At 40.0% G+C, this 22,184-nt stretch overlaps 1 long non-coding RNA gene across 2 annotated transcripts in view; it reads right to left on the reverse strand.

Annotated features, from left to right (window-relative positions):
- Positions 1 to 5,472: 5,472 nt before the first annotated feature.
- The window catches only part of LOC122456058, a 50,537-nt gene continuing 33,825 nt past the window's right edge, over positions 5,473 to 22,184 (reverse strand). The window contains exons 1-5 of one of the 2 annotated variants that reach the window (XR_006274685.1): positions 18,904 to 18,985; positions 8,917 to 8,992; positions 8,049 to 8,144; positions 7,860 to 7,950; positions 5,473 to 6,114 (exon numbers count right to left, since the gene is read on the reverse strand). This is a non-coding gene — a long non-coding RNA (uncharacterized LOC122456058). Of the gene's footprint in view, positions 6,115 to 7,859; positions 7,951 to 8,048; positions 8,145 to 8,916; positions 8,993 to 18,903; positions 18,986 to 22,184 lie in introns of those variants that run through there. The other variant, XR_006274684.1, reaches the window with a different exon arrangement.

A 22,184-nucleotide genomic window follows, 5' to 3' on the forward strand; every position in this document is an offset into this window, starting at 1 on the left:
TGTGCGCTCACTGTGTTTTAAAACCTGCAGCAGTGAATCTCAGAGCCCATTTCTACAGATTCAGGCTTGCACTACAGCACTAACAACAGCTGTATACATGTTCAGGTTTGGCTGGAATTCAGGCTCTGAAACCCACTCCGCATCCCCAGGCTTCAGAGTCTGAACCTGAATGTCTACACAGCTATTTTTAGCAGTATATATGATGTAATCAATGATGTTACTCCAAATCCAGTGAACGTGACAGCAGAATTTGGCCCACTGTGTTTCATAAATTGATGCTATAATAGTTATGGGCTGCTCTTGATACTAATGCTAACTAGTGGCATTACAGGAGTGTACTGAATATTTGTGTTGTATGTCCTTGCCTTCCATGATACTAGTCATAACCAGACTGCATAGAAATCAATGCCAGAACTGGAAATTACTAATGTTTTCCTTTTGTTGTCCACTGGATGCTTTGCACTATTCCACAAGAGTGTTTCACTTTCTAATATAACACCCTAGTAAGGCATTTAGCAGCCTACAAACTTTCATTTTTTCTCCAGAAAAAAATATTCAAAGCTATTTGGTGGAAAAAATGTACGAATTTCATGTACAACCAAGCTTAAGTTGAAATTTTTTGAAATAGGTTTACCAGTCAGAGCCGGGTGAATCTATTCAAGACATAGGCTTTGGTGTCATACATAGATCTCTCTTTTTTCTTCTTTCCAAAACTCAGATTGTGGTATTATTGAACTGATCCATTTCTTCACTAATCCTAATTCTGCTGAAGTTAACAATGGTGCCTCTTCACCTGTCAAGGCCCAAGAATGAGACACACTGCATGAGAAACTCCCAAAATGATGTACAAATCATTCACACACCAAACGTCCTTTAGATACAGTTCTGTTTAGAACCTCGGTTTCAGTACTCTATTTCTGATGTAAGTAATCTGAAGCAATAAAAATGAGTGATTTCCAAAACTGAGTGGAAACCCTGGGACCAAAGTGAGCGAAATTGGAGAGTTATGTCAGTGAGTTATGTCAATACTAAATATTAATTTATCAGACATTTCCACTGCTGTGATGACCAATACACTCTAAATCACACCTTTCAAGGTCCTGAAGGACAACCCACCACTCTCACAGATCTTGGGAGACAGGCCAGTCCTTGCTTACAGACAGCCCCCCAACCTGAAGCAAATACTCACCAGCAACCACACAACACACAACAGAACCACTAACCGAGGAACAGAGTAGCAGCCGTGTTAGTCTGTATTCGCAAAAAGAAAAGGAGTACTTGTGGCACCTTAGAGACTAACAAATTTATTAGAGCATAAGCTTTCGTGAGCTACAGCTCACTTCATCGGATGCATTTGGTGGAAAAAACAGAGGAGAGATTTATATACACACAGAGAACATGAAACAATGGGTTTATCATACACACTGTAAGGAGAGTGATCACTTAAGATAAGCCAGCAACAGCAGCGGGGGGGGGGGGGAGGAGGAAAACCTTTCATGGTGACAAGCAAGGTAGGCTAATTCCAGCAGTTAACAAGAATATCAGAGGAACAGTGGGGGGTGGGGTGGGGGGGAGAAATACCATGGGGAAATAGTTTTATTTTGTGTAATGACTCATCCATTCCCAGTCTCTATTCAAGCCTAAGTTAATTGTATTCAGTTTGCAAATTAATTCCAATTCAGCAGTCTCTCCTTGGAGTCCGTTTTTGAAGCTTTTTTGTTGAAGGATAGCCACTCTTAGGTCTGTAATCGAGTGACCAGAGAGATTGAAGTGTGCTCCAACTGGTTTTTGAATGTTATAATTCTTGACGTCTGATTTGTGTCCATTCATTCTTTTACATAGAGACTGTCCAGTTTGGCCAATGTACATGGCAAAGGGGCATTGCTGGCACATGATGGCATATATCACATTGGTAGATGCACAGGTGAACGAGCCTCTGATAGTGTGGCTGATGTGTTTAGGCCCTATGATGGTATCCCCATCTTTGGTATTGTCTTTGACTTTGTCCTCACCCATAACTATTTCACATTTGGTGACAATGTATACCTTCAAATCAGCGGCACTGCGATGGGTACCCGCATGGCCCCACAATATGCCAACATTTTTATGGCTGACTTAGAACAACGCTTCCTCAGCTCTCGTCCCCTAATGCCTCTACTCTACTTGCGCTACATTGATGACATCTTCATCATCTGGACCCATGGAAAAGAAGCTCTTGAGGAATTCCTCCATGATTTCAACAATTTCCATCCCACCATCAACCTCAGCCTGGAGCAGTCCACACAAGAGATCCACTTCCTGGACACTACGGTGCTAATAAGCGATGGTCACATAAACACCACCCTATATCGGAAACCTACTGACCGCTATTCCTACCTACATGCCTCTCGCTTTCATCCAGATCATACCACTCGATCCATTGTCTACAGCCAAGCTCTACGATATAACCGCATTTGCTCCAACCCCTCAGACAGAGACAAACACCTACAAGATCTCTATCATGCATTCCTACAACTACAATACCCACCTGCTGAAGTGAAGAAACAGATTGACAGAGACAGAAGAGTACCCAGAAGTCTCCTACTACAGGACAGGCCCAACAAAGAAAATAACACAACGCCACTAGCCATCACCTTCAGCCCCCAACTAAAACCTCTCCAACGCATCATCAAGGATCTACAACCTATCCTGAAGGACGACCCATCACTCTCACAAATCTTGGGAGACAGGCCAGTCCTTGCTTACAGACAGCCCCCCAATCTGAAGCAAATACTCACCAGCAACCACAACCACACAACAGAACCACTAACCCAGGAACCTATCCTTGCAACAAAGTCCGTTGCCAACTCTGTCCACATATCTATTCAGGGGATACCATCATAGGGCCTAATCACAGCAGCCACACTATCAGAGGCTCCTTCACCTGCGCATCTACCAATGTGATATATACCATCATGTGCCAGCAATGCCCCTCTGCCATGTACATTGGCCAAACTGGACAGTCTCTACGTAAAAGAATGAATGGACACAAATCAGACGTCAAGAATTATAACATTCAAAAACCAGTTGGAGAACACTTCAATCTCTCTGGTCACTCGATTACAGACCTAAGAGTGGCTATTCTTCAACAAAAAAGCTTCAAAAACAGACTCCAACGAGAGACTGCTGAATTGGAATTAATTTGCAAACTGGATACAATTAACTTAGGCTTGAATAGAGACTGGGAATGGATGAGTCATTACACAAAGTAAAACTATTTCCCCATGGTATTTCTCCCCCCCCCCACCCCACCCCCCACTGTTCCTCTGATATTCTTGTTAACTGCTGGAATTAGCCTACCTTGCTTGTCACCATGAAAGGTTTTCCTCCTTTCCCCCCCCTGCTGCTGGTGATGGCTTATCTTAAGTGATCACTCTCCTTACAGTGTGTATGATAAACCCATTGTTTCATGTTCTCTGTGTGTGTATATAAATCTCTCCTCTGTTTTTTCCACCAAATTCATCCGATGAAGTGAGCTGTAGCTCACAAAAGCTTATGCTCTAATAAATTTGTTAGTCTCTAAGGTGCCACAAGTACTCCTTTTCTTTTAACCCAGGAACCTATACTTGCAACAAAGCCCGTTGCCAACTGTTTCCACATATCTATTCAGGGGACACCATCATAGGGCCTAATCACATAAGCCACACTATCAGAGGCTCGTTCACCTGCGCATCTACCAATGTGATCTATGCCATCATGTGCCAGCAATGCCCCTCTGCCATGTACATTGGTCAAACTGGACAGTCTCTACGTAAAAGAATAAATGGACACAAATCAGACGTCAAGAATTATAACATTCAAAAACTAGTCGGAGAACACTTCAATCTCTCCGGTCACACGATTACAGACCTGAGAGTGGCTATCCTTCAATAAAAAACTTCAAAAACAGACTCCAAGGAGAGACTGCTGAATTGGAATTAATTTGCAAACTGAAAAGGAGTACTTGTGGCACCTTAGAAACTAACAAATTTATTTGAGCATAAGCTTTCATGAGCTACAGCTCACTTCATCGGATCATCAGATGCATCCGGATGCATTGGATGCATCCGATGAAGTGAGCTGTAGCTCATGAAAGCTTATGCTCAAATAAATTTGTTAGTTTCTAAGGTGCCATAAGTACTCCTTTTCTTTTTGTGAATACAGACTAACACGGCTGCTACTCTGAAATTTGCAAACTGGATACAATTAACTTAGGTTTGAATAGAGACTGGGAGTGGATGGGTCATTGCATAAAGTAAAACTATTTCCCCATGTTATTTCTCCCCCCACTCCCACCCCCCACTGTTCCTCAGACTTTCTTGTTAACTGCTAGAAATGGCCCACCTTGATTATCACCACAAAAGGTTTTCCTCCTCCCCCCCTCCTTCCTGCTGGTAATAGCTCATCTTAAGTGATCACTCTCCTTACAGTGTATATGATAAAACCCATTGTTTCATGTTCTCTGTGTGTATATATAAATCTCTCCACTGTATTTTCCACCAAATGCATCCGATGAAGTGAGCTGTAGCTCACGAAAGCTTATGCTCAAATAAATTTGTTAGTCTCTAAGGTGCCACAAGTACTCCTTTTCTTTTTTGCGAATACAGACTAACAGGGCTGCTACTCTGAAACCTTTCAAAGTCCATGAGTGAACACTTTGTCCTACAGAGGTGTTAATGGGCCACTTCACCTTGAATTGTCACTTGCAACATGTGTTAGCCCCTTATGCTTAACAATCTGTTCCACCTTGTATTTAGTTGTGACACTCTGAGTATCTTTCCAAGACCTGAAGAAGAGTTCTTGCCTCTTTCACCAGCAGAAGTTGGTCCAATAAAAGATATTACCTCACCCACCTTGTCTCCCTAATATTACTAGAAGCAGTTAACACATGTAGTTATCTAAACTTCCATCCATTCAGATACTTATATCACCCTCACTCTAGCATTATAGTATCTAATCTACACTTCTATCCCTTACTGAAATGTGACATTAACAAAATATCTATATTCTACTCATATACTGCCATAAAATACATATAGACAAGAAGAAGTTTTAGATGATTCAGATTAATGAAATATCTTTTACTAGAATCGTAATGAAAAGGAACCTTACTGAATTTCCAAGGATTGAACCACATATGATGAAGCTGAGTGAACATAGGAAAACATTCTTGTAAATAAGCTCATTGATTTGCTTTGCTGGTATTCATGAGCCCGTTCCTCACTCATTTACAAACATTACAGTGATGAACCTATTGTGTGGCTAAAAGAGAGAGAGAGAGAAGCTTTTCAAATGGCTACAGGAGCTTTTCTTTTGAGAATACTAATATTTATAAAATGAAATTAATAAATAAAAATATCCATGAAAATGCTGTAGGAGCTAATTTCTTGGTTTTATTTATACAAATGTTCACAAACTTTTGATTTATTTTGCAATATCCTTCCAGCTCTGCCACACAGCACAAAGTACTGTCTACATTCTCTGTGAACCAGAGTTTTCCTTCCATATTATTTATTTATATGTTTGCTCATGAATGCATTTCTAATGACATACATCTACCAAGAGAGTTTAGAAAAAAATCAAGGTGAAAGCAAACAGGAAATGGAACCACACAATCCCTTTAAGTTAAGAGCTTGGTCAAACAACCGCATTATGACTGTTACAACTGCAATATGACCATTACTAAGGGGAGAAGAAGAACTCAAAAGACACTTCCCAGAGCTGTTAGATCGCTGGGGAAGAATTGATGCTCACAAAATAGATATTAAAAATTAATTTAATTTTAAAAAGAAAGAAAACATGAAATCACAGCATTTTATATAGTGTAGGACTCAGAACAATACTATAACTAAACAAAAGCAATGGGTAAAATATAACCCCAAACAAAAGGCTTATTGACAAGAGGTCCTCTGCTGTCAGCTCTGCGGTGTGGAGAAGAGCACATACAGGCATATACAAATCCACTGTGGCCAAGTGTCATGGGAGATGGGGGAATAGAGCCATTATTCAATAAACTCCACCTCTTCCAGAGCCAGCAAATGACCCTCCCTCCATTCAGTCATTATCTTCCTTCAAAACCCTCCTTTTCTGGGAAATCTACAAAAAATTGACCAGGGTTAGGCGTCTGTTGTGTTTAGACCACTGCCTATCATGCTGGCCAATATTGTCTCATTGTTTCTTTCCCTGTGTCCATCTGTTGTCTCTTTTTTTATACTTAGATTATAAACTTGTTGGGACAGGGATCGTCTTTTTGTTTTGTTTGTACAGTGCTTAGCACCATGGGTTGCTGGTCTATGTCTGGAGCCTCTGAGCAGTATGGAAACACAAATACAATGCAATAATAATAGCATGGTTACAGACCCAATGTAAAAATGGGAGCACAGACAGGGGGTATTCCCTAGGCATCAGTGGTTCAGGCCAACATGATTCCCAGGACAACTCATGTAGTCTCCTCTGCAACATCCCTCAGTTTACAGCATAAACTGCTAATGTGTGGCTTCTACCCACTGGGAGACAGCTGGGGAAAGTCCAGAGCTGAGGGCCAGAGGCATCCAAGTGGTTGCCATGAAGCTAGCATTGTGCTACCTTTGGGAGAGGGAAGGATACATCCCACGGATGGACTCGCTGTCTGTATGCCCCAAGGTTGGTGGCTAATTCTATATGTTGGTAAAATACTGTAGAGATACAATGAGAGTTGATGGACACAAAAGAATGTGCCAACTCCTTTTGTCCCCGGATTAAAAACAGCACATAGACATAATCCAAAACCCTCTAAGGTCACTCACTGATTTCAATGGTCTTTGGATCATGCACTGAAAGAGGAAGGCAGCCTGTATATGCATGCATACACAGCATGGGGACAGCAGCTGCAGGGGAAAAGTTGGACAGACCTCCTGGCATTGTCATCACTGCCAGAGTTCCTTCCCACTGCTTTTAATGTATAGCAAGACATTACTGAATGTGACCCATGCATGCTGCTACCTGCACACAGACTGTGCAAGCACTGAAAAGCAGCAGTGGAAGTTTAATCATACAGTATCACACAGAACAATTTCAGCACATGAGCTGGCAATACCCACAATGGGGCATCATGGACGTTTTGGAGAATAAAACAAGTTTCAGCAAAGTATTCCTCTTTAATATATATAGAAATAAAGAAATGGGAGCCCAAAGGCCCACTCTCCATCCTTGAAAAGACATGTAGCTGAATACCTGCTCAGCTAGGTAGAAACCGGAGATGGAACTAGACAAGGTGATATTGGTAAGACTCAAGTCACCTTGTTTTAGTCTTATAAGCAAAAACAAAAATCTTTCCCTGTTCTGGGGTTTGCTTCTGAAAAAAATACCCTATAGGAATACAGAGTATTTTGCACGTTCCAAGTTTCACTTGCTTAATTATGATTCACTCCTTTCTGCCTTAAAATAATTATTTCCCTTCTTCTGGGACTAAAAGGGTCATAAAACAAAAAACATGCAAACCCCATTGTTCATACTATAAAGCCTGCAGCCAGCCACCCTGGAGAAAGATGCATGAAGGCATGCCCTAATCAAGCATCACTACTGCAAAACTAATTGTAAAAGTATGCACTAAATCAGCCTTGACACTGGAAAAATATAACTAGGACCAATTAATTATGGGGCAACCTCAAATGACATGAATTTGGTTCAGATAATCATCCAAAGATGTGGACGCTTATCCAAACCTTTGGAACCTAAGGAAAACCTTACAGGGTCCTGTAGCCCTTTATCTCCCAACTTCACAGAAGTGAGTGTGAAAATTCATATCCTTTTTACAGTGTTATCTTCTTGAGAATGTGAGAGAGATGACCACTCATACCAACCACATTTTTCTTGAGGATACTTCCTTCTCTTCCTGCCTCAGGCTTTGCTTTCCCACTCCGCTCTTCCTGGCCCCATACCGTGAAAACACATCTATACACAACGAGAATAATCACTTCATTAAATTCAAACAGGAATTAATTCAGGGAAGTCCTATGGCCTGTGTCATGCAGGAGGTCAGACTAAATTACCTTAGTGGTTCCTTCCCGCCTTATAGTCTATGAAGAACAGAAAGGGAACCATCTCTGGAGTGGACTTCAGCAGCTGTTTAACCATTCACAACAACACTACACAAAAGTTAAGGACATGAAGTAAAGCTGACTGTTCCATGCAGTTGGAAACACAAGGCAATTTAAGGAGACAGTAAGTGATTATCCAAAGTTACCTGAACAGTGACATGGACGCTGTGCCATGGGTTCATGACTGGCCACAAATACCTCTCAAGCCCTGGCCCATTAGCATTGGGGATTGTATGTGCACAGTTTGGGTTTTTTGCTTTTTCATTCATATTAAATGAGTTAAAAGTAATACATGGGGCCAGACATCAGACATAGCCCTTGAACAGTTGAAATTGTACCCTCTACAGATGGAGATAGGACATTTCCGTAAATGGCTATTCTTAACAGTTCCAAAGGGATCTACAGACTGAAGTCTCAAATTAATACTGTAGGCTCTTGATACATTCAGTTACAATGTAACATCTCAAAATCATCTCATAATGAAGGGGAAAAAGCACAAGACAGGTGGTAGTTAAGTAGGCAATGATTCACACCTCTGGAAAAAGAAAACTATTAGTACTCTATCCAAGCTTCCTGAGGGGGAAGATGGTCTTGTGGTGAAAGCACTGGGGTAGGACTCAGGAGAGCCTGGCATTGCCATGGATGCCCAGCATGACCATGGGAAACTTACTTAATCCTTCTGTGCAATGGTGATAAACTTACTTTGTCTGTCATGTCTATTTATATTGTTTGCTGTTTGGGACAGTGTCACAAATCTGTCCATAGCATAGCGCCCCCTTTAGGAACTATGTGGGGAGCCCACACATAAGAGTCCAATTACCTCCACCACTGGTGCAGCAGGATGTCTTTCGACCGGGCCCACCTCTTGGCAGCTTTTTCCCCGCACAAGGCTTCAGCTGAAACAACAAAACAGCCCACCACCAACAAACAAGGTTAAACAGAAAGGCAAAGAAAAAACCTATAGGCAGCTCCCTCCAGACTATGGATCTCTCTTACTGCAGAGGGACCTGGGGATATCACTGTCCACTTCAGAGTTCACTGAGGCTCCAGTGCAAGTCTCAGTCTCTTCCCCTGTCTAGCTCAGGGGATCTGCACCCTCCTTCTGCCAGGGCAGGGGCTCTGCAGACGGTCAGCCCTCTCTTCAGGGCTGGAGGCACTCAAAAGTCTGTTCCTGTCTCAGGGCTGCCCCCAACTGAGCAGAGTTCTCTCCTTTTAACTCCTCCTCCGGTTCTGCCATGATCTGCAGATGTGGAGGGGCAGGGCCACTCCAATCCAAAGCAGCTCCATGTCCCTTTCCCCATACCAGTGGGGGGTTTATATACACCAGCTCAGGCAGGAACCATCTTTCAGTATGTATATTGCTTAGCACAATGGGATGCTAGGTGCCACCATAAGTCAAATGAGAGATAATAAATAGTAAGTTACTAGTCAGTAATGAGCAACATACAATGTACATTGATTAAACAGTAATTATCTTAACTGTGGGTTTGTTTGGATTTCATTCAATGGCAATAAGGCCCTGATCCTGTGAGGACTGAAGCAAACACTTAACCTCAAGCATATTACTAGTCCCATTGAAGTCAAATGGGCTCACATGCTTAAAACTAAATATATGCATCAGTCACTTGGTGATCAGGGCCTAGAAAAGCACATGTTTGGGGGGACATTTTCAGCTCAGCTTGCCTTGAGTTATGCTTTAACATTTACCATCTGCATTTTGTCCTGACTTGTGAGAAGAATATTCTTGTTTCTGTGCTCTGGAATGTCTGTCTATAACTCCTGTTAGTTTCAATAAGGAAATAAAGACCATTGTGTTTTATAATTAGAAAGGAGCTCAACCTTTACATCCAATGTCTTTGGTTTTGCAGCAAAAGAAAAAGGAATTTAACTTGGTGCTATTATGAAACTGCAAATATAATTGGGAGTACTGGTCTCAGACAAAACAGCACACAATTCATAGACTAGTCAGTGTCAAGATATTTCTTGTTTTATTAGTATTTTATCTTTTAATATTTGTCAGTGTTTAGAGAAAAACTGGAAATAATCCAGAAGTGAGATGTACTTTACTGTGTCTGCAGGAAATTGATGAATTAGTAGACCAAATAAAACGTTTTGTGAAATGAGCAAATTTCCATTCATCTTTGATGCTCATTAACTTGGATAATCATTCTGATTTATGCTGATAAATTTCTGGACGGATGGATCCTAACAGGAAGTGCTGTATTTTCCCCAGTAAAAATCAATTTGGAACCTTTGAACTATTGTACACCAAACTGAATATTTGTCTGTGTGTTTTTAAAAGGCAAACTTAAGCCAAACTTTTAGACATTTGTGTTTAAAATCTTGATGTACCTAAATTTCTATTAATAATAATAGGAGTTATATACATACACATTACCAAAGAACTACATCTACTGTATTTATACAACTATGATATCTCAACACTGGTTAAGAACTTTATTTGCAAGCACGTACTTAAAATTATCCAACTTCTCTTGTCTGTTTTACTTGGAACTCTATGTATGAGATCTTGATTTTTCCTGTATTTGCTTGTGACCACAATAAAAATATTTTGAGAGGAGAAAAAAAAAAAAGTCTCCTTGTTCTGCTACTGGGACATAAGTGCTCTGAATACACATCTGCTTTTCATACTCTACGGCTTGAAGGAGATATGGGCCTTATCTAAAACTGCACATCCAAACAATGGGATCCAAACAAATGTTCCCTCTGTTATGTGTTACACAGGAGAAAAGACACATTAGGCCCTATTTCAGCAGAGTATTTAAGCATGCTCTTAAATCCCATTGAAATCAATTTCCCATTGTGCTTCACAATTTCCACATTGTTCAATGCACTATGCACACACATAACAAATGATATTTACTGCTCAAAAGAGCTGACAATCTAAATACTGTAGATGAAACAGAGAGAGGGTAGGAGACAGGGGGTATTTCTTTTACAGACAGGGATCAGTGAGATTAAGGGCCAGATTCTCCAAGTAGTTTACAAATACCCAGCAAAGAGTTCCCATGCTAGAGAAGAACTCCCTGTTGACATGTCTTGGCTCTGCTCTTCCACCCCATGTCCCTCCTAGTGCAGTGGTCAAGTGGGGCAGGGCGAATGCAATCCTCCCCTGACGTAGCATCTATAAAAGATGCTACAGCATTGGCCCAACTTAATGCTGCCTAGGAGCAGCTCCAATCATCATTGGGGCCAACTCCAGCCCCCAGAATCAGGGATCCAGAACCAGCTCCTTGAAGAACCTCCCCCTCCCTCTCTCATATCAGAGCTTTGCTCAGCACAGGTCAGAATCAGCCCCTAAGTGATATACCCCAGGTCACACAGTAAGTCTATGGCAAAGCTGGCAAACTCACCCCAGATTTCCAGATTTGGAGTCCCAGTCCAATGCCCTGACCACAAGAACATCCTTCTTCTACATAACCAGTGGTAGCAATGGTAGGAAATTCTTGGTAAAAAAGCCATAAAGCCCAATTTTCAGAGGTGCTGAGAATAATTTTCCACTAGACAATTAATAACAACAGGAGTCGTGAGGACTTGGATCTCTGAAATCAGCACCTAACATACCAACGGCTAAAGAAAACACAAGATCAGAGCTGGGACCTAGAACCAGTAGAGGAAGACATGAGATCCTAGACATGGACTAGGCCAGTATATTACACACTCTCCCCTGCAATACAACCTTGTCTCAAGCATCTAGATCCTCACAAGACTTCAAGTCCTAATTTGTGGTGCCACTTTATAATGATCCCACCCTGGTTCTTCAGCAGAGATTGAACCCAGGGACTACTACACCAGAAACACAGGCCTCTACTTTTTGAGCTCAGGAGAAGCATCCTAAATTGAAGGTAGCAGGGCAATTAGTTGCAGAGGCAAGCCTCTAAAGGGAGACAAAAATCAACACATTAAAGCAGTGTATGATACATACATATGCTTCATAAGCCCCACTGTGCTAGTGATCGGCTGTTGAAAAGAGAACATGTTTTGCTTATCTTGAATGCTTTTCGCCAAAACATGCATGTGACCTGCTTATTTTTCTTTCAGGTTTGTGTCATGCACATGGTGGGACTAAGCAGTCTTTGGAAAGATGAAATTTATAAAATAAAAAGAACTAGTTTTTGGAACTGGCATGGACAGGTAACATGACAGGGCTTCATTTTTCTGTCACTTTCTTGCTTGGCATGGATACCTCGTACCAGCGGAGTAGCTCTCACACCAGACAAGGTGGTGCGGTGGGTTAAAGAAACCTTTTAACTCTTCAAACTTAACTTGAAGTACTGCAAGTGGAAATACTGGTAGCATCCCTAATAGATGGTTACATCCATCAGGAAAAGCACCGCATGGTTTGGCATCATTTATGAGCTGAGCTTGCGAGAGACTCGAGTCAGAACAATAGGGGCATTGTGGGTCAAACTTGAGTTGCCCTACCAGAGCTGCAGAGGAAATTTTTCCAAACACCTGCCTGAATTGTACCAGGATCTAGTCAGTGCCATTCGTTTTTCTACTTTAATGAGGGCCAAATTCACCTCAGACTTACCCAAACTAATAGAAAGGAAGAAAAAGTACAATTTGTCAAGGAGAAAAATGAAATACAATAGCATTAGTCTTCCTGGAAACAAAAAAGTCTGACTACAGCTTTTTGAAGCACTTGGAATCTTAGGAAAGGGTTGTTTTCCAGTCTCCATGGGATAGCTGTGGGGACAAAGACCTAGGAGTGCTTGTGTATTGTATTAAACTTTTAATCTCTCCATTCATTACTGATGGAAACATTTTGTGATGTATTTTATTTGCTAATCTCCAAAATTTCATTTGATAGAAGAAACACTGCAAATGAAGTAAAGCAAACAGATAAAAATTGTTCTTTCATCAATCTTATTTTTATATTTTAAAAAAGGAAGGAAAGAGCCAGCACACCAGTGAATTGATTGTTTTAATGAAATTCAAAAGATTATGCAGGAGAAATGGGAAAATTCCGTTTTCTTTGGGTTATTTTGAGAATAATAGTTATTCTGCTGCATATCTGCCAGTTTTTCTGCAGCATTGATTTTATGTTGGATAAGATAAAGAGCTTGTACTGCAGGAACATAGGAGCTACCAAACCAAAAAAAGAACAATGGTCCATCTAATTCAGCTTCTTTTCCCAATTCCCAATGTTTCAGAAAGTAAAATAACCCCATAATAAATATAACTGTGGAGCTGTTTGAAAAAATTGTGTTACAATGAAATTTCAACACCACAATGGAGGGGATGTCATCGGAGAAGCAAAACTGTTCATGGACATTGTGCTCAGCCCAAGTAGTACCTACATGTTCAATTCTATGGCAAACTTTGCACTGGAGAACATTTCTTCCCAAGCCAAGCTGGTGATTTGAAACCGGGGTCAGATAGGAATTGTGAAGAATTCTAGCAAGTGTAAACATAGACTCTGTTCTTAATTATATGAGATCAGATTTTACAACTCTACACATTAGGGTGAAATTCATCCCTGTGCAAAAGATCAGTGCAAGGCATGTGAATCACTCCAATCTTATTTTGAGGTTGTGAGTTAGATTTCAGATGGTCCTCATGCTGGTTTTCTAACTGGGGTGAATTTCACTCATTTAGTCTTACTTTATTGCAACTTTCTGACAGCTGCATAGTCATTAAAGAATCTGTAGCACATTTCACAAGAGTCAGATGCATTAGCCGCAGTATCCTGGCTAATTTCCAAGTGGATCAGAATAGCTATCAGAAGATGGTAGAGGAAAATCATGGAAAATCTTCAAGTCAGGAAGCCAGATCCTCAGGTGAGGTAAACCACCATCGCTCCATCAAATCAATGGAGCAATATTGATTAACACATGGTGAGGATATGATCCAGTGTTTCTCACTTTTCTATCACAAGTTCTTTTCTGATCAAAGTTTCTGACCAGTTCTAGTAACTATCTCCTGTTTATTTAAAATTGCTCCTATCATTTTCAATGGCTAAGATATTCTTTGTGTCAAGTGAAATTCACCCCAATGAAAAGAACTAGGCCAAGATCTAGGTACTGCATAAGTCTCACTTAAGATCTGAAAATGGAACCTGAGTAGCACAGAGGCTATATCCTGGTTCTCTGTACAGAAGTGAATTTCATCCTTCTTCTGCTGAAGAGTTTTCAATATTATAAGTTATATTATAAGTGTTTGCACTGTGAAAACAGCCACTGCACTTCATTGATAGCAGAAATTAGCTAGCTAAATGCACACACTGTATAAAAGAGAGAGAGAGACTGCTAGTTCAATATCTTATAAAGTGCTTTGGAAACCTACTGTATAAATGGTGCTACTTAAATATGAGTCAGACTGTTTAGTATTCATTGTTCATTCCAATGTGCATTACACCGCACTTATCTGTGTTGAATTTGATCTACTATGGTGCTCTTCACTTATCAAATTTCATCAGAGCCATATGAATTCCCAATAATCTCCCATGGCCTCAACTAATTTTACATCTTCAGCATATTATGTCACTTTACTTTCTTTCCTCTAGAGGTCAAAGCTGGTTCCAGAAGTAAACTCATAAACTCATTTCCTGGTCTCGGACCTGGTCATTGCTGCCTATTAACCATCTTTTAATCCATGACAAACCTACAGATGTCAGCTTGTGGTTATCATGTTTCCTGACTAGTCTTGTGAGAGACTTTATCCAAAGCCTTTTGAGAGTTAAAATATTTTCACAAGTTCTTAATTAACAGCTATTTGTTAAGTCTTTAAATTAATTTTACAAGTTGTAGAAGTTCAATTTACCCTTACAAAAGACTGGCTGCTTGGTCCATGTCATATTACCCTCATCTCCTGTAGGAGCATTATAATTCTGTATTTCATTGCTTTCCAACAGCAGTTATACCTGGGGCTAGGCAAGCCTTATATACCCAAGAACAGGGGAATAACAAAGGTGATATAAAATATACCTTTATCCTTCACCCCCCATTTCCTGATCCAAGTGTAGTGATGGAGTAAGTGAGAATCAAGCCCAGGAGCTCAGTATACTGAGACTTTTTCTACATTAATATAAGCGGGGCGGGGGGGGGGGAGAGACCCTGCTGCTAATGGTATCCTTATAATTCTTTCCAGCTTTCTATCCAAGAATTCTTACATTCAGTTCTAATCTGACAAAGTTAAACAATTCAAAAAATATAAACTGAAGTTCAGAGGCCTCTGGCTTAATGTAAAACTGTCAGTTATAGATCATGACCTTAGCTTCACACTACTGCAAACAAAAAGGGGAGTGAGGGAAAATGGTGCTTTGACTGGCAAGTATAGCACATTATACTCTGCTGCAGTAATGCCAGTTCTTTTCCAATTCAATGCTAGATGTGCTGAGAGTTATTTTCAGATTTAATGTAATGATTCAAAAGGGATAAATTCATACTTGGTGTAAACCCACTGAATTTGTCTCTTGGGAATAATTTTGGGATTATTACTACTATTAATTATTATTATTGTACAGTGCCCAACACATGCTAAGTGCCTCACAATAAAAGTCAGACACTATACTTGCAACCTAATCTCAGGTATGATGCAACAATATTTGTACATTGTCTAGCATCTTGGGCCTCTGGCATGGTATGAGGTATGGAGGAGCTACTACAATATAAATATTAAATCACAATAGGGTAACGAAACAGTACAGAAAGGTTGAAGAACATGAATACAGGAATAAGATGACTCATTAATTCAAAGACTAGTGTACACAATGGTGAAATAAATGTACAACATTATAAAGGAAAATCTAAAATCCTAATTCTCCTTCTCAACTGATTTCTGCAGTAGAAGTCAACTTCGCCAACATTTTTCAATTAAAAAGGGCCTTTTTGAAAACCAAAAACTTTTTGGGGAAATGGTTTTTGGGGTTTTTTTCAAAACTTTCCAGTTTTTCACTGAAACTAAACATTTTAAAATTTTGAATTGTCTCCCCCTTCCTCCTCCAACTCCCATTTTTCCTTTCTTCCTTTTTGAGACTGAAGACAATAGAATGATGGAGGGTTAGGAATCTCTTCATTTTTCCCGTTTTTCCTTTTGCCCCTCTGTAAATAATGAAACTAACTGGGTCTCTGGACCTTCCCCAAAGTTTGAGAATTCTTGAAATGTTACACAGTAGCAAGAGGAAAGGGGTTAAGGGGGAAACCTAGACCTTGTGTGTTTTATTGCATGCAGTTACCCAAAATAATAGGGAGAAGAAGAAAATAAAAAAAACTGAAAAAAAGGCCTAAAGAATTTCTAAAACAACAAACATTGTTATTGTTTTCTGAACCCTGGGAAATGGAAATAACTTCAAAATATTCTGTGAAATTGGTTTTCCATTATTTGGTAATCTCTAGGTAGAAGTGGTATGAGTCATCTCCTGGGACTAAATAGGTTGATTCCTAGGCCCAAACCTGCAGAATATATGCTTTATTATTATTGTTATTAATTTGTATTGTGTTAATTCCTAGGACCCCATTGTGCAGGTGCCATAGAAACACAATAAAAAAGGTGGTCCCTGCTGCAAAGAGCTTATAATCTAAATAAACATACATGAATAAATAAAATAATAATACATGTGCATTAATACCTACTGGAGTGCGAGTTCTTTGCATCCAAGAATGATAGGAGATTGGGGCCAAATTCATCTGTGGCATAACATCATTGGTACAAATCCACTGAGCTTAATAGAGTTATGCCAGGTATGACTTTGGTGCTTTTTGATTAACTTATTTTTAATCTGTACTTTTGGTTATCACATAAAGTGTGGGTATGTCTCACAGTACATCTAGCAGTGACATGGAAAGAACTGGCATCGCTCTAATAGAGTCAAATTTGCCCATTTGCTAGTTGAAGCACCATTTTTTCTTCCCCTCCCCCAGTAGTATGAAACTACGGTCATGATATTATAACTGACAGTTTAGATAAAAATTCTAACTTGCTTTTTTAAATAGGAAGTTTCAATGCAAATAAGAAAAAAAATCTGCAAAGAGATTAAAAACCTTCTAACCTGATAGGGTTAACTGGCCTGTATTTATTGGATCAATAAACCTGTGGTTTGTGTCAAGCAAAGAAATATCATGCATGAAATTCATTGCTGTGCAAAAATATATGTGCCACTTAAGTCATCTAAACAATGGTACTTAAGTGGTGCATAGGCCAAGAATTGGTCCTTGGCATATGGGCAAATTTCACCCATAAAGAATAGACAGTTCCCATTTCCTTGTGGACATTTTTCCAGAACCTAGTGGTGGGGATAAAGGGATTCTAATGTTTTTCCCATAATGATAAAAAATTACATTAAAAGCACACCATACGTATGTCATTTTGGGGAGGACTAAGTCAATAAAAGTTTGCTTTCATACAGGCAGTACATTAGACATCATTACATCAATTTTATTAAGCCTTACCAATTTTCTGTCTGTTCTGGGGGACCGATTTTTCCTGTGTAGATATGTAATCTCCAAATAAGCTCATTTGAAATTAAAATCAGAAAAGCATTTCATTCCTTCAATAAGCAATGAATATATGATTCAGAATATCAGACTTTATATGTGGTAAGGAAAAGTCTAGCTCCCAATCTGCTGCAGGGAGCCTGTATTTAGAGAGCAACAAAGACATGCAAACTGAAGAGCAGCTAGTGCCATCGATCTACATGTACAATTCCCATGGGCATCATCTGGCGTTGTGGGGGTGGATTCAGGGCAGTGTATGGCTTTAACACAGGGCATATGAAAACATACTGTCCCAGAAATACAAAACACATCTTCAGGGCCTGTAGACACAATAGGTCAAACACATCTTAGGTCTAATTCCTCTGACTTCAGTGCGGTTACACCAGAGATGAATTTGATTCAATGTAATCCAAAATAATCATCATAAATCTTAAAGCTAAAGTCATAGCTTTATTCACTTTAAGACTGAAAGCCAAGGGTTTCCAAATACAGCAACAGAATTGATCTTTGCTGATTTGCAAGCCAGAGGAATCATTTTAATTGGATTTAGTTAATTTCTGAAATGACAACTGGTCCTTGCTCAACTGCTCATTTCTTCTAAATGGTAGAACATTTGGAAAAATTACTTTAACTGATGATGCAGAGAGAGGCCTAAATGCAATAAGAATATAATTAATTACAACCCCTTCAGAAAACACTGTTTGCCAGCTGCTTAGCACTTAGAAAAAACACACTTGTCTTCACTCTGGATTAACACTTAAGGTTCTTATACACACTAATCTTAACTGTGGACAAGAAAATGCTGTTACGCTGCTAATATTTTTGTCAGATAATTTCCTATCTCCAATCCTGTGGATTAAATCTTCTGCACTTGCGATTACAGAACTGTGTACAGCTCTACACAGGTAGACTCATGCATGTTTGCCTTTGCCATCTCTCTCTGTCAGGACAGACATCTGGATTGATCATTTATGTTAGCTCACTATCTCATACTCTTCTGTGAGGTCCAAAATGTAATCCCTTTTTCTACATAAAGGCCATAGCCCAATGGGCTTTGGATCAGGCCCTAAATTTTTTGCCAACACCATCAATGCTCTCCATGGAATGTTGTCTTCTGATCTTTATGAGAATCCTCCAAGTTCTAACTTGAACCCTTTGCAGCTTTGAAATGAGTAACTAGAAGCTTCTTAGGCTTTCATCGTTGATAGACTTACAGCTACCTTTGTTTCTTATATCTTGATTCCTGCCCAATGTGAAGCTATAGTTTTGTAAAGGAGGAAAAGCTTCCAAGCAACACCTAACAATTTGCAGGAATATGAGACATATTCATAGTAGAAAAAATTATTTACCCCAATAGTAAAAGAGCAGGCCTGGATTCTTCAACTGGATATGTCAATTAGCAACATTCTCTTGCTTCTCAGCCAAGCCGTGAAAGACAGATAGACGGAGGGAGAAAGCACGCACAAGTGGATATTAAGTATGAAGTGTAACTTCAGCTTGATGATGTGCCTCTGGCTCTGGGTATCAAGATTTGTCCCTTGTCATCATGTCTGAATACAAGAGTTTTTAGGTTATAAGTAAAATTTTCAGAAGCACCTAAGTATTTAGGTGCTTAAGTCTCATTTTCAAAATAGACAGGCATTTAAGATCTTAAGTCTCACTGAAACTCAATGAAACTTAAACTCGAAGGGCCTGCTACTTTTGAAAATGGAACTTCAGCACTTTTCCCCCCCTCTGTATTTGCTCATTTACTCTATTCCTCTTTGCCAGTTTTATGCATGGCTACATATGTTTTGTAAAAAATTCAAAGATAAAGTTTCCTTTGCAATTACAAATTAAAAAGAAAAAATTGTTTAGAAGTTGTTGCCCAATTTGAGACCTTTGCTCCCATAAATTCCAAAAGGAGCAAGTTCAGCTTGAAAGTCCAATAAGCGCTCTTATGAACTGACACTTTAACAGGTCTTTTAATGGAATCTTCAAAAAACTAAAGGGAGATTAAATAACTGAAAGACTTTTTACATAATTAGCTGTTTCAAAAGGGCATGATAATAATAACTTAATTCTATCAATGATTTTAGCACAGACATTCTGTTTTTAATTAGGAGAGGGGGAATCCTCTGGTATTCCCAAACCCATGTTCCTTTTATATCATAGTGACTGTTTCCATACAAACTTGATTATACTATAAAAGGTTTCAATAATTCCATAGCTCCTCTGGAGAAAGTAATTACTAGTTCCACTAACATTACAACCCATACTGGCGTCCAGTTCTGTCCTTGAGTGACTTCCTGCAGCTCCCATTAACATCTTTGGGAGAAATACACCTGAATTCAAGGTAATAATTTAACTCTATGCTTTAGGAAAAGGAGTGGAAAGACTAAGCCCCAGAGATCCAGGTTATCCGCTATATGGGAAAAAATCTGCAAATGGAGCAGGTAAATCCATGGGCCAAATTGTGCTCTCAGCTATGCAGATACAAATCTACAGTCACTTCACTGGAGTTCTTCCAGGTTTATACCAAGGCCAGTGACAACAGAAACTGGCCTCCTTGATTGAAAATTGTGCAGTTTCTTTTGCAGAAAGGAGGCAGGGTTTGCCTCTGCACAGTGAATGGGGAAGAACTTTGGCCCCACTAAACAGTTGATGCGCACAGACCTTGGAACACCAGTGGGGCAACTTAATGCCCCTGAACAGCAAAGTGGAGGGAATCAGTTTACTTGAAAAACAAAAAAAAACACAAAATAATCCCTCCCAGGAATCCCAGTAGAACTGAGAGGTAATGGTGCTACATGGAGCAGGTCCGACACCAGTCTGCAGAGCCCTGACTCCACGATGTAGAGTACCAGTCGAGGGACTACAGCCCTTACCACAGAGGTAGTATTCTCTTTACTAGTCTTCCATGCCTAGTAGTTTCCACAGCACTAGATCACCTCTGCTCGTGTCCTAGCAAGACCAAGAATGGCCGGGCACCTGCTGATCAGTGGAATAGCCTCAGGAGATTGCTTTTTTCTGAGGAGTTTTTGTGCCATTTTGCAAAGAATGGAGAAAGATCTGGGAACCAGCTGATATTCTCCAGAATAGGTAGTACTGACGTGATCTCTCTTTATCACCTTTATCACCTGGGGATTATAAGAGATTTAGCAGGAAGGAGGAAGCTTTTAGTTTTGACTTTCTCATTCTTTTAGGAACTCACTTGTTTTGGTTTTTTTAACCCAACCTGATCAATCAAATGATTTAACTTCCAATCTTACTTCTTTTTCTCTTTATTGTGAGGAAAGAGTAACAAAAGTTCAACATTTAATCGGATTTAGTGCCAGCAAGTGTTGCAGCCCTTAAACTTCAGACAAAAATCAGTCTGGCTGTCAGCAAAGGAGTTGGCAAATAATCAGTCTTTTCTGCCCAGGGCGAGGATAGGGAAACTGGAGAATATTCTGCCACCAGCAGTGTCATCCTAGTCCAGATGCTGCTTTACTGGCTCAGAAAGCATCTGTTGCTGTGAATCACACTGCCTGTCAACACACACAGCAATCACATCATTTAGAACTATGTCACTGTAAAACATTCACACAGTAGGATCAAATGGATAGCAATTTCTTGTGCAAGAAAATGAACAGCTGAGGAAAACCTCAGACAGCCCCCCAATCTGAAGCAAATACTCACCAGCAACCACACACCACACAACAGAACCACTAACCCAGGAACCTATCCTTGCAACAAAGCCCGTTGCCAACTCTGTCCACATATCTATTCAGGGGATACCATCATAGGGCCTAATCACATCAGCCACACTATCAGAGGCTCGTTCACCTGCGCATCTACCAATGTGATATATGCCATCATGTGCCAGCAATGCCCCTCTGCCATGTACATTGGCCAAACTGGACAGTCTCTACGTAAAAGAATGAATGGACACAAATCAGACATCAAGAATTATAACATTCAAAAACCAGTTGGAGAACACTTCAATCTCTCTGGTCACTCGATCACAGACCTAAGAGTGGCTATACTTCAACAAAAAAGCTTCAAAAACAGACTCCAACGAGAGACTGCTGAATTGGAATTAATTTGCAAACTGGATACAATTAACTTAGGCTTGAATAGAGACTGGGAATGGATGAGTCATTACACAAAAGTAAAACTATTTCCCCATGGTATTTCTCCCTCCCACCCCACCCCCCACTGTTCCTCTGATATTCTTGTTAACTGCTGGAATTAGCCTACCTGCTTGTCACCATGAAAGGTTTTCCTCCTTCCCCCCCCTGCTGTTGGTGATGGCTTATCTTAAGTGATCACTCTCCTTACAGTGTGTATGATAAACCCATTGTTTCATGTTCTCTGTGCGTGTGTGTGTATATAAATCTCTCCTCTGTTTTTTCCACCAAATGCATCCGATGAAGTGAGCTGTAGCTCACGAAAGCTTATGCTCTAATAAATTTGTTAGTCTCTAAGGTGCCACAAGTACTCCTTTTCTTTTTGCGAATACAGACTAACACGGCTGCTACTCTGAAACCTGTGATTATGCAAGGCACTGAATTTAGCCGTATAGAGTGGAAATCTGTCAACTTCATGAAAAAACTCGCACAGATACAGACAGACATCATCTTCCTCTCCAAATGCAAACAGATGGACA

This window comes from Dermochelys coriacea, chromosome 10 (genome assembly GCF_009764565.3).
Source record: "Dermochelys coriacea isolate rDerCor1 chromosome 10, rDerCor1.pri.v4, whole genome shotgun sequence".
NCBI classification, from domain to species: Eukaryota; Metazoa; Chordata; order Testudines; family Dermochelyidae; genus Dermochelys; species Dermochelys coriacea.